Source organism: Lactuca serriola, chromosome 4 (assembly GCF_051521515.1).
Source record: "Lactuca serriola cultivar US96UC23 chromosome 4, Lser_US96UC23_V15, whole genome shotgun sequence".
Taxonomy (NCBI): Eukaryota; Viridiplantae; Streptophyta; class Magnoliopsida; order Asterales; family Asteraceae; genus Lactuca; species Lactuca serriola.
This window is the reverse complement of record NC_136411.1, coordinates 379,952,064-379,969,267: the sequence shown is the minus strand read 5'-3', so window position 1 is coordinate 379,969,267 and position 17,204 is coordinate 379,952,064.

Below are 17,204 nucleotides of genomic sequence, written 5' to 3'. Positions count from 1 at the left end.
CTTACTGCAAATGCAAGAATTCCAAATTCATGCCATTTACCTAAACTGTTAGATTCTAAACTTATATGCATTGGTCCTCTTGTAATGATTATGAACAAAGTCACAAAGACTTGTCAACATACATTAAAGAGTATTCCAATGGAGACCAACCCCATGGAACCGAAGTCTCATATTCAAAGTTCATTGCCTTTGAACATTCTTCTTGCATTAAGTTTCCTAATCTTACACAGATTTAATGAATAACTTCCACCTAAGGGAACATTTCCATATTCCCTTTTTGACTATTACTCTTGAACAAGAGTTGCCTATTTTCAGAGTATGTCAATATGGTCCTTCCAAAATTAACAATATACTTCCAACTGTCCCTGAGCAACCAATCTTTGGTAAACCTTAGATTGTCCTAGACAATTGCTTAATCCTTTTAGTCATATCCAATTGTAGACATTTTCCCTTCTTAATGCCCTAGGCATTTGGAAAATTTTAGAAAGAATGAATATTATAGCACATGCAATCGATCCTATATCCGAAGCATATGGGACACAATTCATGATGTCTCACATAAAGACAAGATACTAGACCATTCCTTTTGCTACAATATTTCTATTTGCCAAGTTCTCGTTATTCAGATTATGAAAAAGAATGTTGTAATCATAATTGAATTTTAGAACGCAAATAATAGACCCATATATAGAATTTCCTTATGTTGATCCATTACAACATAAAAATTCATATATATCCTTGACTAAAGATGATTAAGACCTCAATATAAGCTTTTAGAATTGAAAAGAAGTATAATTTTCTCTACCTTAATTATAGCAAAACAACATTTCAACCCATGCAACTCCACGAATTGAAACTTTTGTTTTCCATAACTAACATTGCTAACACACAACCTTTATCATAATTATCATGCTCCCATTAACATGATGATTATTAGCAATACACTCATGCTCCCACTAGCTTTGACATGTACTCACAAATTAGCGGGACTTCGAGACATCAATACATTATTGACTTCTTTACCAAAGTTCAGACTTCTGATACAAGATGTTTTGATAAACTTTATCAAAATCATACACCTTTCCTGAGATAGCACACATGTGTGTCTAAACAATTTCAGAACTATGAAAAGGGATGACGTAATCATAGTCTCAATTGTTTAGAACTTTGCCATTTCTTACAAGTCCATGTTAGTGTGTCGGTTAACCAAACATGCTCCACTAACGACCTTGAGAATGCAAATATCACAATTTTTATCTACGTAACATCTACTTAGTGAAAGTGTTTCCTCACCATCATTTTCATGAATCGGAGAGAAACCTTATGACACTTAGTTTTATGGTGTATGTGTTCTTATCCATGTGGATTTGTCAAAACCATAATCACAAGAGAAGGATAATGAGAAATCCAAACTCATATGGACTGAACTAAATCTTAATTTCTTTCCACCTGGCAGCTCAAGGGCATGCCATTGCTTCCAAGTTGTTATGCAACCAATTGAGAACTCTAAGAACTCATATGAAAATCCAACTTTACTTGGAATGGGCACATAAATAGAAATATGTCAACACGATAGGTTATAAACCTCATGTCGTGTGCTAGTGTTAAACTATAGGTTTTTTATTCTTGATTAGATCTTGAAATTCTTTTCAGGATCTTTAAGACTCCCACTGTCCTCTTGACATATGAGACTATCTTGCCAAATATTCAAGAGATAGTGCAGATTCTTTATCAACACAAACACTTCACACAATTGGCCTTAAGTTGGTCTCTGTTTTATCCAAAACATCACAACTTACCAATTTCAAATGTACAAGAGTGGGACACACTTTACTCTTACATTTGACTAGTGTTATAAACCTTCTTTAAGATGTGTCACTCAAGTTACAATCTTGGAGTACGACTCTAAGAATTTTTTTTGGAACGAAGTATTACTCATCTTCTTGATTTAACCATTTTAGCAATTCTTGATTCCTCTTCTTAGCCATATGAATGCACTAAGTTGTCTTTAGAGGACCAATTGTGACATGGTTTCTTAATCATTAAGATGAACACAAAACATGATACTAAAGTACTCTCCCATCTTTTCAGATTTGAGTAACTTTTATCCTTCTGCCTAATTTGAATCTTCTCACCCGTCCTGCCATACACTGAAAATTTTCCAAAGCTTTAGAATTATACTTAAGCCTGTAAGTATAACCATATTTAGTAAAATTTAGTAAATCATGATGAATAGTCTTATCGATATTTTGTGGTTGACTTGACCAGTGCACAAGAATGTGTACTCGATCCCTTAGTCCTTCACTTGACTCATATATACATGTGAACAATGAACTAATCTTAATTTTCCAAAGCTGAAAGTTTTCAATCATCATATTGTACAACTTGTATGATTCCAAGTTTCTATCCAACTGAAAACTTGGATGATGAGAAGCTTTCCTTATTTGGTAAATTTAGACACTACCACAATGAAAGAATCGAATTCATATTTTCAATATTTCTAGAAACATACAAACATCAAATTTTTATAAATGCCATTGCAAGGAGCTATAAAATAAAGTAAAACAAACTTTTATTTATTTATAAAATGCGGGAAAAAAAACTTTTTCTTACAATGCAACTTTAAATGAAAACTATGCTATTACATGTTTCCTAGCAATCTATCATAACTCCTGAGAGTAGCCCAAGAATCTGATCTTCAATCAAGCGATAGAAATCCATCTTCGCGGTCAGATTCAACATACTCTTTCTTTATGTTTTCTTCACTTTTCCTTTGATTCTTAAAACATCAATATGTGTCCCAGTCACATCATGTAATAAGAATCTCATAATAGAAACTTAATCGAGTTAGATAGTGGACTTTACCTGAAGTAGAGTCAAACTTATTGACTTTACCAGCCTTATGATCTTTCAGGTATATTTGGCAGCTTCACAACCAATTCCCTTTCCTTTTGGCAATAGAACCATATGGAACCTTTGGAAATGGTACATGGGACAATCTCAGACTTAGCCTTTCTCTTTACCATTTGGTCAACCGAGTTCACTATGGCCAATCACTTTCCATTGGGAAGAGGAAGCTTTTACTGGGTATCCAATGCAACCATTGTCAATATCCATTGAAGGTTTGGAAAGTTGATGTTCTAATTAAATTTGCTTGTCTAGTTCTCATATCATTTCTGATTCAGCAGCACCAAACAAATAGATAAGATCGTTAAGGGTTATGTCATAGTCTATTTCATAGTAGTCCCAGAGGTAACTCACTATGTGACTTAGAAGGTGATTGAACAACTAACTTTCTTAAGACTTTGACTCCCAACTCTCTCGGCTTGTCAATATATGACTTCATCTCCAAGATGTGAGCACACATAAACCTTGCTTGCCATTAGGGCTTGATTGACCTTGCACTTATGGGTAAGGGAGAATAGTTGGAGGAGGTGGAGGAGGTGAAGTTTCAAGAGATTTGGGATGATCATACATGTCTGAACCAGACATCTTTTTGGGAGATATTCAAGATAGTTGATTTAAAGTCCTTAATATAACACCCAATATGAAATAGTAAGGCTAACTATAGAATATTTGAAGGTAGGTGAATGACGATTCACCAATTTCCACCATGAAAAACGAAATAAATTATTAGCTTTTCAATTGAATTTGGAACTCCAAGATCTTTTGAGATTCATTGAACTTTTCAATGGCATGTTTAAATCTCGAGTGTGGCCTTCAGGTTTTGAGACTGAGATGTCGAGGATCACAAAACAAGGTGTGAAGTAACGATGCAAATTACTTGGTACCTTTAATATTTACCCCTTAATCGATGTGCCGGTTAACCACACACGCTCCACCGATACTATGATAAATATTAAGTTACCCTTTGTCTACCTTGTCAAATCAAGCTAGTGTGCCGGTTGACAACACACACTCCACTAACCGACTTAAGCAAAGTGCAAAGTGTAATTTCATGGATTAGAACCTTTATTCACATTTTCCCAAAGTAACTAAGATTGGAAATTATAAAAACATTTTAGTTACTTTATATTTATCATTAATACTTTTAACGAAGGGAGAATTATAGTCCTTGTCCTACTTGTTCGACTAACAACCCTCCATCAGTCAAGGAAGCAGTGGGTGAGAGTGGACACCCATTAAACTACCATTTTATAGGCAATACCCTGATACCCCCTTATAGACCGGCTTCGTGAATGATGCCTACTAATGGTAAGACGACTTGCTCTTATACATACATACATACATACATACACACACACACACACACACACACACATATATATATATATATATATATATATATATTATTGACTTATAATATTATAAAGTATAAGGGTTGAATTTTAATTTTTAAAATTCTAAGTGTTTAACTTGGAATTAAAGTATTCATATGGGAAAACTCTTAAAATTCCAAAACTTGAGGGAAAGTTTTGAAGCTATTCAAAACTATTCAATTCCATAACTTATGTGTTTAAAGTAGTTTTAATCCAAAAACTCTTCAAGTTCCATAACTTGAGGACATGTTATGGAAGACGTTAAACTATTAAAAGAATGTAACTTTTCTTTATTCATAGCTGAAGAGAATTAATCTCTAGATCGTTTAGATCTTTCACAGGTATGTTGATAAAGAACAAACAAATCAATCACAATATGACTAAGAACATAGAATCCATATGAGACATATGATTCAAATATAGTCACGCCTCAGCAAAGCTCGATAAAGAACTTCCACTGTAGAGGCAAGCTAGGGTTTACAATACTTGATAAGAAAGGCAATAAAAGCATTGTAGACTAATGATGAATGCATGCACCTTAAATACTAAAACCCTAGAGTAAAATAATGCACGGTTGGACAGGCCCAAACAGGCTACCAAAACTGGGCTAAGGACCGAGCCCATGATGCAACACTTATACAACTCAACAATCTCGTTGTTTGCATCAAATGAGGCGAGAGATTATTTCTATTGAGTAGGCATCACTGTCTTCATAACTTTGAATAGCCGAGGAATGATAGCAAGAAGAGTCTGTCGAAATTGAATATACCATCTCAGCATGTCAGTAAACAACTTCTTGTCGGCTGCTGAATTCTGATTGCACCTCGGAATGATCTCTAAAATATGCTCCAAGCAAGCAGTTGAGAACATGTGTTTATCAACAAGAGCGAACAGGCATTTTTGACATTCACCCCTAACGAACATCATAGTGTGATATTGTGTGTCAATCTTTCCTTTAATCATGGTGTTTATATCGCCAGCCCTTCCCATTTCTCTGATCGGTGGTCGCTTATGAATGTCAGATGCGATTTCTTGATCCATTTTCACCACTTCATAAATGTAACAAACAAGCATTCTCTTGATATGGTCTATAGTCGGCGGATACTCCTGAGGATTTGACAACAAAATGTTGTTGAGGAGTATCCAGTCGTGAGGGTTGAGGTTGGGAAGATCAGCAAGGGAAATGGTATGAACCGAGCTATTTGAGCCTCGAGTTACTTTGAATTTGACGTTGAAAAATTTCCCCGCCGAATAAGGCTTCAGTACCTTGACAATTGTGATCTTCTGTGAACTCTAGGTCAAGTACTGTGGCTGAGCGAACTCTAGATAAAACTTTAACAGATCCCGATCCACCTTCGGGTCTGAGAGGGGATGACAGCAGTTGAGTTGAAGCAATGAAAGATAAATGCCTTTCGAGTGATTGGCATGTCAAACTGCGCATCCTTCGAGTTTTCAAGTCCGAACGACATGACAAGTTCGAGCCAATGATTACTCGGTTCATCTATAGCATCTTTTTGAAGTGAATCAATGGTCCACTCTGGAAAAATAGACTTCTTTTTCTCCAATAGCTCCTTTTCTTTTTGCTTCTTCTCCAGCTCAGCCGTTTCCTTCGCAATCTTTTCTACAAGCTCCTTGTCAGAAAGTTTTGTTTTCTTAAAAGGGTCAGAGGGATTTTCACCCAAAGTATCTTCAAAATCAACATCTTCATCTGTATCATCTTCACCGACTTTCTTCTTCTTTTTATCTCTTTTACTGACCGAAGCTTCATTATCCTTCGGTGCAGCTGTTGATTTAAGTTCGGGTGGAGGCTGAGTATTAACTTTTTCTTTCTTCTTTTCTCCCCCTTGTTTCGGCTGGACAGAAGTCACCGAAACACCCTCGACACGACTAAGAATGGCCAACGTAGGACTGAGTTTATCAGCTAAATGACGTTGGATGGATATAGTCAGAATGAAGACATGGGCGTCAAGAAAATGTAAGAGAATGGAATGAACGTCACCCACAAAGCTTCTAATTACTTCTCTTTTGGACTTCAAATCATTAACCTCAGTTGTGGCAGAACGGAGCCTAAGATTTTGCATTTTGAGCTGAGAAGTGCGTTTTTCAAGCTCATCCATTATCCGATTTTCAACAGCCAGTTCGGCTTCCAGCTGAGTGAGACGATCATGGACATTAGCATGAAGAGTGGCATTGGCAGCTTCCATGGCCTTGCGAGCAACTTCTAGATTAGTCCTTTCAGTTTGAAGAGAACGTTGAATATTATCAACCGAAGCATTTACAGTTTGAGAGTTCTTTTGAGCAGCAGCCTGTAAAGAATCAAGAAATAGATGACCCTTAGAAATTAGGTTATCCACTTTTGCAATTGCTTCTTTGCACTCTTTGGTTGAAGCCTCAACAGCAAAAGACGCCTTCTAGCATTGAGATGTAGAGGCATCAATAGCCTTTGTTGCAGCAGAGAGAGAAGCATCGTGTTCTTAAACAACCGAAGAGAACAAGGCTTTAAGAGCAGCTTCAGAGAATCCACTAGTGGAGGAGGAGGGAAGCACTTGATCAAGCTTTTCAGTAACAGCCTTGAGATGGCGCTTGGTGACTGGAGCATCTTCAACATCATCACTTTGGACTCGGTAGGGACTGAAGTAAGTGGAATCAAACTCCAAGTACTCACCTCCAAGAACTGTGTTGGTTTCAGTGGATTGGGTGGAAGATAATGGTGTGGTAGTAACTGGAGGTTTGGTTGTAACAGTAGGTTCGAGTGCTGAAGAACGAGCCCCCATATCAGATACGTTGGTTCGAACTCCAATAGTTGTGGTTTTGGTTGCATCAGAGAAAATAGGAGGGGGGATAGGAATAGTAGATGCAGGTTGGGATGTAATAACTGGGAAAATAGGAGGAATTGAGACAGGCACAAAAAAATACGTGGAGGAGAATGTGGTTGAGACTGAACAGGTACCTCTGGTGTAGGCGAGCGAGGTGGTGTATCACCACGAACCGAACCTTCATCCGCTGAGCTTTTGCTGTCAGATTCACTAAGAGGAATTGGTGGTTGAATAGGCGGCACATAATCTGAGTCAAAATCACTTGAGGATTGGAGAATTAAGAGATGAGTGGGTTTCTTGACTTTCTTCGCCTACGGTTGAGCTGGCGCGGCCTTGTCAGACTTTCGCTTCGTAGGGGTTTGTCCCTTAGCTGGTTTAGGGACTCTCACTTCCTTTTGTACTTTTGGTTTCTTTCCCCTCTTAGTAGGCTTGTCTTCTTCCTCGATAGAACGAATTATGGAAGGAGATAGTTCCCTTGGGCCCGAAGAAGGAAGTTTTCTTATATCCCTGAATGACGTTGCTTGCCTCAGACACGCAGGCATACATAGCTTCTGGAATCGATCCAATGAAGGAATACTTGGTAGGATCTGTGACGATGATCTTCGTTGTGTGAAAGGTTGCGATAGATGAAAGAAGGGAGTCTCCCATGATTGGAACGTGAAGACGATCCATCGCCCACTTTGTGATAATGGTCCAGTACCTGCCACATGAAATCTCAGAGTGTCGAGAAGAAGAATATAAACTCTAAACCAGTTGTTGCCATATGATTGCCCCAAAGTCCAGATTTACACCATGAAACAACCCATAAAGCACAGTCATAAATGACTTGCTTGCTCCATCTGAACAGGCGCTATGCTCTAAAAGACCCTTGAAAAGAAGAGTGAAGAGGTCGTTCCATTGTGGGGGAATGCAATACTTCTTAAATTTAGTAATGGTGGTTAGGGTTTCAGGGTACCCCATTTGGTAGAACATGGAGAATAGTTGACCCGCAGTAATGGAGTCGGGGTTTATCAGAGTGGGTTCATGAGCAAGACCAATTAGGGCACATAAACGATTCTTGGAGATAGAGGTCTTCTCATTGTAAATATCAAAGTGGATTCTCTCAGCAACCATATCATAATAAGTAGTTGAATAGATGCGAGAGAGACAAGTCATGGGAACCACTTCAACCTTTGTAAGAGCATAAACAAGAAGAGAGTACTTGAGGCATTCGACGACGTACATCATGTAGGATTCATAAATGAAGGGTATAAGATCAATGATGCGGTTTTGTTGTGGCTTAATGGTAAGAAGGTTGGAGTGAGCAGAGGTTTCTTGAACAGAGGATGATTCCGCCATTGATGAAGCATGTCGAACAAGATGAACAGTGAGAGAGATCGCACTTTTCTTTGTGAGGATTTGTAAGTGATAAAAGAGTACAGTGGAGCGTGACAAATCCTTTTATACGTAAGAGTAGGAAAGAGAAAAATCCAGCTGAAATCTTTGCTTTATGTGAAACCGTTCTTGATGGGATGGAGTGAACAGTTGGCAGCCCCGATGATGACGCAGGAGAGAGAAAGGACATTTCACTTTTACATGCCTTTCCAAAGAAAATACCTTTTTCAAATCGTCAAAACTTTTGGATAACTGCTGACTCCTTCAAGAACTTTATCTAAAACGTCACCCACATAATGTACATGAATCGTCATCACCTTTATCGTTATCGATTACCATAATGCGATTTGGAATTAGAGCTGTAGAAATTAGCGCATCGTTAATAGAACCAGATTTTTGGAAAATCAAAGATTTTCGTGCATAGCGTGTGAATGATAAAGGAATAAAGAATATTTTTTATGGAAATTTGTGATGTTCGTTACGACATAAAGCGACTGATTCTAGGCACGAATCTCTTCCTTCAAAGTCAAGAGAGACTTCAAAGTGCTTGTGTGGCTTCCCGTTAAATAACGACCAATTACTTGTTAAGAAGTATTGAAAGGCATCTTTTTAACTAAAGCTGTAAAGGGTGGCTTTCGCTTCAATTCAAGATTTCGATACTTGATATAAGACCGAAAGTGAACGAAGTACATGTGAGACCAATGTGGCCTGTTAAACAAGTAGGTAGAAAACATATTTAGTGACTTGTTGACAATTAAGAAATCTCAAAAAAAAATTATAATTGGATCCTTTTGGGAAGAAAGGCCCCTGTGCTAGACGAGTTCATAAAGGACCAAGTAAAGATAAAAGAGATTTCATTAGGTACATATTAAGTTCTTGAATATTAGAATTCACCGTCAATGCAGTATAGGTGTTGGATGTAGGGTCCCACTCAGCACATGGTGTTCGTGTCTAAGATCATAAACACAGATTTTATATAACCGTAAACCTCAGTGGTAAGTGCTGAGAGTCTCAAGGGTTACATTAGGGAGATGAAGTGTAGTGGAGAAATGTGATTGAGGGGTTGAAGAAGCAAATGTACCTCTGCTATACAAAAAGTGACCAAGAAGAAAACTCTGAACTCAATATGAGAAGAGTGAGGTAGCTCGTGATTAGAGTGAATGTAACAGTCTAGTGTGGGAAAATATGATTTGTATATATCACATTATTAAGGCTTCACTCAAAATCTATTGAGGCTTTGGTCATCATGCAACAGCATGCATCTAGGGACACTTAACTAATTTATAGAAAAGAATTTATACCTACTTGAGCTTCCACCACCAAGAGTAGCATTTATATAAAGAAAAGCATGAGAAAAAAAATATTTTTATATTTTGTGAAAAAATTTAATGAAACGAAAAGAAAAATATTTTTGGATTTTATGAAAAGTAAAAAAAATGAGAAGAAAAACATTAAAAAAATATAGAAAAGAGCATACAAATGAGTACAATCAAAATCCCTTTTTAATGAACCGAACCCGAAATAGACTGAGCGTTCACTCTATTTTTCTTCTTACCTCTAGTGAAGCGAAGGAGATTTTGGTACTGATTCTGCTTCCATGATTCCAAGTCCTTGTAAGATCTTGTTGAAACTTGCTTCAGGTAAAGCCTTAGTGAATATATCTGCTACTTGATCAGTGGTCCTTACAAAGTGAATATACATGTTGCCATCTTCCACAAGATCTTTGATGAAGTGGTACCGCAGTACTATGTGTTTCGTCTTCGAGTGTTGCACTGGGTTATGATAAATCCTAATTGAACTTTCAGAGTCACAATATAGTGGGATTTTCTTCATGTTCAGCCCATAGTTTCGAAGCTGACTTTGTATCCAAACAACCTGAGATGTGCATGAGGAGGCGGCTATATATTCAGCTTCAGCCGTGGAAAGAGAAACACAGGTTTGTTTCTTTGATTGCCAGCTAACCGGTTTACCATCAAGAAATTGGTATCCTCTAGTAGTGCTTTTACAATCCAATCCACAACCACCTAGGTCAGTATCTGAGAACGCTTGGACAAAGAAACCTAAGTTGGTTGGATACCATAGACCGAGAGAGGAAGTTCGCTTCAGATAGCGAAAGATATTTTTCACGGCTATCATGTGAGGTTCGCGTGGGTTAGCTTGGAATCGGGCACAATAGCAGAATAAGAACATGATACCTGGCCTGCTGGCCGTGAGATACATCAGTGACCCAATCATCTGACGATAAAGCGTCATGTCAGCGGCTGGCTTCTCCAAAGATGGTGTAAGTTTAGTCCAAAAAGCCATAGGAACTTTCACTTTGGAGTCTCCCAACATGCCAAATTTGGCAAGTAGTGTCTTTGTATATGCCTCCTGATTGATAAAAATGCCTTTGGGTCCCTGTCTAATATTTAAGCCAAGGAAAAAGTTAATTGGACCCATTGAACTCATCTCAAATTTAGTTTCCATCATCTTCCTGAATTCAGCTATTAAGCTGGGATTTGTGGAGCCGAAGATGATGTCATCAACGTAAATTTGGACTATCATAAGGTGGTTACCCTCTCTCTTACGAAAGAAGGTTGGGTCAACCGAACCTTGTTTCAATTTTGACATTTTTAAGAAACGAGTAAGAGTTTCATACCACGCTCTGGGAGCCTGCTTTAGGCCATATACCGCTTTGTCTATAATGTAGCAGTGATTTGGATGCTTTTCTTCACGAAGCTTGGCGGTTGCTCAACGTACACAGTTTCTTCAAGTTCTCCGTTGAGAAAGGCACACTTTACGTCTATTTGATAGACTCCAAAGTTTTTGTGTGAACATTAAGCAAGAAAGATTCGAACAGACTCTAATCTTGCAACTAGAGCAAAGGTTTCTTCATAATCGATACCTTCCTCTTGACAGTATCCTTTTACAACCAACCAAGCCTTGTTACGAATCAAATTTCCCTCCTTATCCATCTTATTTTTGAATACCCATTTGAGACCGACAATCGAAGCATCCTTTGGAGTTGGAATTAAACGCCATACTTTGTTTCTTTCAAACTCATTCAGCACATCTTGCATTGTATGAACCTAATCTGAATGATCAAGAGCCGAATTTACAGTCTTCAGTTCAACTTTGGAGATAAAAGAGTTGAACATGCAAAATTCTATTTGAAAGAATAGTGCAACATCTTTCGCTTTGATATATGATCGAGTTAATACCTTTTCTGGGGATTCCCCAATGATTTGAATTTGAGGATGGTCTTTGGTCCATTTAATGAGAGGAGGGTAATTTGCATCACAAGAGGGATCTAGTTCTGCATTGACTTCTTCTTCCAATTCTAATTGTATGTCATCATCATTGGAATTTGTATTCTGCCCCTCGAATGATGACATTATTTCCATTTCTGGTTCAGAACGTTCCCCTTCGTTTGGACTTTCGGTTGATTTTGATGATTTTGACGATGAATGCTCCCCCGGAAATGAAGAGCCTTGATCATTTGGTAGAGACGAGCCCTCCCCCTGAATAGAAGGACGATCACTAGAAGGTTCGCTTGAGTCAGGTTTTTTAGTTGCCTTTGTTTGATCAGCTGCCATCTTCTATGCATCATTGTCGATAATTTGCTTCAAACTATCGACTTTGTTATCTTCCGCCTTGGATTCAAAATCGATAGCTTTTCCAGGTTCATCGAAGAGAAGCATATATTGCTCGAAAAGATTTGAGACAGGTACAATAGCTTGACTTGACTTTGGAAAGATTTCCTGCATTGCATCTTCAGTTTTCTTCGACTTCTTTAGATAATTGTCATCAAAAGTGACATAGTATGCCTCTTCAATCTTCTTTGAGTGTTTATTTAGCCTTTGATTGCAAGGAGTATCCGAAAAATATCCCTTCATTAGCCTTAGCGTCAAACTTGTTTCGGTTCTCCTTTTGAGTTAAAGACGAAGCATCTTGAACCGAACACATCAAAGAACTTCACATTAGGCTTGCGGTTGTTCAAGATCTCGTAAGGAGTGATAGAGAATCATTTGTTTAGATATGATCTATTTTGAGTGTAACAAGCAGCAGCAATACCATCAGTCCAGAAATATAAAGGCAAGGAAGCGAAGCTTAGCATAGTTCGAGCCGCTTCACACAGAGATCGGTTTCGCCTTTCAACAATTCCATTCTGCTATGGAGTATATGGAGCAGAGAAATGTTGCGTCATCCCCTTTTCAGCCAGAAAATCTTCGAAATCCTTGTTCTTGAATTCCAAGCCATTGTCGCTTCTTACATTACGAACTACCTTTCGCAGCTGAACCTCTACTTGTTTTATGAAGATCTTGAGCTTAGGAGTCACCTCTGATTTTTGTTTCAAGAAAAATACCCATGTGAAATGAGAGAAGTCGTCAATTATGACAAGAATGTACTTGTTTCCCTGCTTTCAATGGAGGATGGACCACATAGATCAATATGTAACAGCTCCAGTGGTTCTATCACCTTTGTATTGATAATAGAAGGATGACTTTGTCAACTTTACTTTCCCATTTCATAGGCTGCACATATATTTTCTTTGTCGAATTTGAGAACTGGAAGACGTCTAACATGATCTCCCAATACCAACGTGTTGATATCCTTGAAATAGAGATGAGAGAGTCTTCTATGCCATAACCAACTTTTGTCTCAGTGAGCCTTCGTTAGCAGGCAGACTGCTGGTTTCCCTCGAATTGAATTGAGATTCAAAGGGTACATTTCTCCCTTTCGCTTCGACCTCAGCAGTATTTTATTTGACTTCTTTTTGACTATCTCTGATCCTTTATCATCAAATGAGACCTTTAATCTGGTTCCAACGACTAGCTGTGATACACTTATGAGGTTATGCTACAAGCCTTCAACATATGCGACCTTTCTTATTAAGAAATCACCATTCGTAATCATTCAATAGACTTTGATAGTTCCAAACGAGTTGTTGCCATACTTCACTATTCCACCATCCTTGAGTGACCGAAACTCCCTCAGTTCTTCCTTCCGTCCTATCATGTGAAGTGAGCAGCCATTATCAATGTACCATTCTTCGTCAAACTGCTCGTCACGTATAACCTGCAAAATTTCAAGTAAATTTAGGAACCCAAGGTTTCTTGGATCCTTGTGAGCCTTTTACAGGAAAGGGAATAGTAAGAGAAACATCAACCATATAGGTTCTTTTGATTAAAGTTGTTTCATATTTTCTCTTTATTGTAAAAACTTTAATTTTGTTTGGCTTAGATTCATTAGACGTAGGGTTTGAGATTTTGACGTCTGTATTCTTTTGGATATCTTTCGGGCATTTGCTGTCTTCTGGAAAGAGCTTTCCTTTCCCCTTTGGATCCTTTGAAGGATAAGAATTAGAATGAGAATGAAAAGAATAGGGTTTAGAAGCGATATTAGATCGTCGATTATCACTCTTCCTTGGTTGAGAATGGGAACATTCTTCCCTTCTGTTCTTCTGATTGAGCTTGGGACCGAACCCATCCTTTCGGCTGCTATTATGTTGAGGACCGAAACCTTCCTTTTGGTTTCTTACGCTCTGAGGACCGAAACTCTCCTTTCGGTTGCATACTTGCTGTGGACCGAGACCTTCCTTTCGGTTCCTTACCTGCTGTGGACTGAAGCTCTCATTTCGGTTCCTTTCATTCCAAGGACCGAAACCCTCCTTTAATTTGTTTCTTGACTCTCCTCGTGACATATGCGTCTTTTCATACCTTACATAATGAGGATTCGGAGATCTCCAAAACTGGTTTCTTTCTGAGAGATTCTTCTTGTATCTCAGATTTCATTGGTGTTTTCGTCCCGCCGCCTGTTTTGGATTTTTATGAATGTTGGCCATTTTCTTTGGTACATGATCATGGCTTTCACTCTTTGACGAACACGCCTCACTGGACGTTATCACTAGTTCACCCGAAGATGTTTTGGTTCCACTTGTGCTTGGTACATCATATCTTGTAAGTTCATTAAGTGGCTCTCGCACATACCTACCCTTTACTTTCCATGAGGTTTTCTGAGATAGGCCTTTTGTTTCATCAGCATTATCTATTGGAGTGGTTTGAACCTTTTGATATACAACCGCTTTTGCCTTAAGAATTTTGGTCTTGTCTGTCGATGAGCGAGAAAACTCAACAGAGTTTTCAGAGATCAGATTTTTGTTAGGTTTGGGTTCGCTCTTGATAAATTCTGAATAGTCCACCAAGACCTCTACAGAGATTTCACTCATGTCATCATCCTCATTAAGTTTAGATGCATTTTCAACATCAATTTTATTTTCTGAACTTAGTTTGCCATTCAATTAGTCAAATTTTTGTACAGTGTCAGTTCTTAACTTCGATTTATCATTTTCGTCTAATAGATTTTTTTAGCATGTCCTTATGGTCTTTCGACTTTATGTAGGACTCTATTTTGTCAAGACCAATTTTGTAGGTAGGAGAGACTTTGTCAGAAGATACAAAATTTTCATAGTTGTAACCTTCGGCATCGACTTCATCCTCCTTTAACTCAAGGAAGGGTAAAATCATGCGATGTATCTTCTTTCCTATTTCACAATCGAGATGCAATTGAGTGATATTAAAATAAAGTCTTTTCGCAATTAAACAAAAAATGTTTCGCTGTTTTAAAAGCTTAAGATTGTCTCTTTGCAAATAGATCTTTCTCCTTCTGCTCAATCTACATCCTCCTCTCCTCACTCTTCGATGATATCCTGTTAATTTGATCAGTCATGTTAGAGTTTGTGACACTTGTTTGGGTGAGACTACTACTTATACTAGAAAATTTTGATTTTAAGCTATTAAGTTCTTTTTCATAGTAAGTAATAGGTATTTTAAGAGAAGCAAGAATATTTTGTACCTTCTTGATCGACTCATCACATTCTTTGATCTGTGCACTGACAGGTTTCGCAGCAAAACATCTGTCCTCTCGCTCCTTCTCATCTTCCAACCCACCATCTGTTGTGTATCCTCGCATCTGAGATACACCTTCTGTCACCATCAAACACCTTCTTGCAGCATATTCTTCTTTCACCAGCATCGCCTTGCCATGAGTCAATTTTCTCACTTCTTCGTCCTCTGAATCTGTGGACCACACCTGCACTCCACCAAATTCATCATTGTCACCTGTATCCTGTACAATCAAAGCATTCATGGTGTTATTGTTAGTTGCTGATTTTCTTTTCTTGATCTCCTCCAATCATCTCATAAGGTTCGTTTCCTCATCATCCTCATCAACCTTCTCTGCCTTTTTCTTCAGCATGCAGTCTTTGGCAAAGTGATTCTTGCCTCTGCAATCATGGAAATCATAGCCTGAGTCACCACCAATCTTCGACTCCTTCTTGGATTCTTCTGAATTTGAAACCATCTTTGGTTCCTCCTTCACTATCTCAGTACTATAACTTCCCTGCCAGTTTCGGTTTTTGTTGGCTGGGAACATTCTTTTGACAAACTTTCTTGGATTTGAAACCATCAGTGCATACTCTTCACCGGTTAGATCATAGTCAGTAAGATCCAACTCTTCTTCTTCTTCAACAACACTTTTTCCTTTTGAAACAAGAGCTAATGAACCCAAACTTGAAACCACGTTCGTTTCCTTTGACACCGCACTTTCATGGGACTTCAGAATTCCCACTAGTTTCGCCAGAGAGTATGATTTCAGTTGTTCGTGTGCTTTCACCGTGGACACCACCGCCATCTATTCAAGTCTAAGACCATTCATGAAGGTGACCTTCTGTTCAATTACCTTCCTTTCGATCAAATGCTTTATCATCTTACTGAGAAGATGAGTAAACCGATCAAAAGCCTGAATGAGTTTTTCTTCGGGCTTCTGTTTGAAATCACCAAATTCGGAAAGCAGCAAGGTTTGAATCGAATGTTCCAGATATGAGACTTATGATTCAAATATAGTCACAAGTATGTTGATAGTAGAAACAAATCAATCACAATATGACTAAGAATATAGAATCAATATGAGACTTATGATTCAAATATAGTCACGCCTCAGCAGAGCTCGATAAAGAACTTCCACTATAGAGGCGAGCTAGGGTTTACAATACTTGATAAGAAAGACAATAAAAGCGTTGTAGACTAATGATGCATGCATGCACCTTAAATACTAAAACCCTAGAGTAAAATAATGCACGGTCGACAGGCCCAAACCGGCTACCAAAACTGGGCTAAGAACCGAGCCCACGATGCAACACTTATACAACCCAACAATAGCCTATGGAAATAGTTATGAGTTTTATGAATCTTAAATTTGACTTTTCATATAAGCTGAGGAGAAGTTACAAAAACACATTTTAGAATCAACTCTAGATTAATTTGGATTGAAAACAACAATTTCACATAACTTTTCTATTAATCTAAGCAACTCATAAGAACAAGATAATTTAATCAAACTTTTTCATGTAATTAGCCTAGCCATTAAACTAATACAAAACATGAATCTATTGATAATTATCTTAGAAATTGGATTATCATGAACATTACCTCGCCCAAAAACAGGTTTATAAGTTGAAAAACAGCTTAGGGTAATGTTCCTAGTCCAATTCCAGCCAAAACAATCGAAGATATGTTGTCTGGGGGTCCAACTCGTCGAGTGCACGAACCAACTCGGCGATTTGGATGAGTTTTGTCTTGGACTCAGCGAGTCCCTTCATGGACCCGGCGAGTATGCTGTCCAAACAACACAAAAACTTCGATTTTCAGCCAATTTTGCAAGTATAATAAGAAAACAAGCCTAGGCTCTGATACCA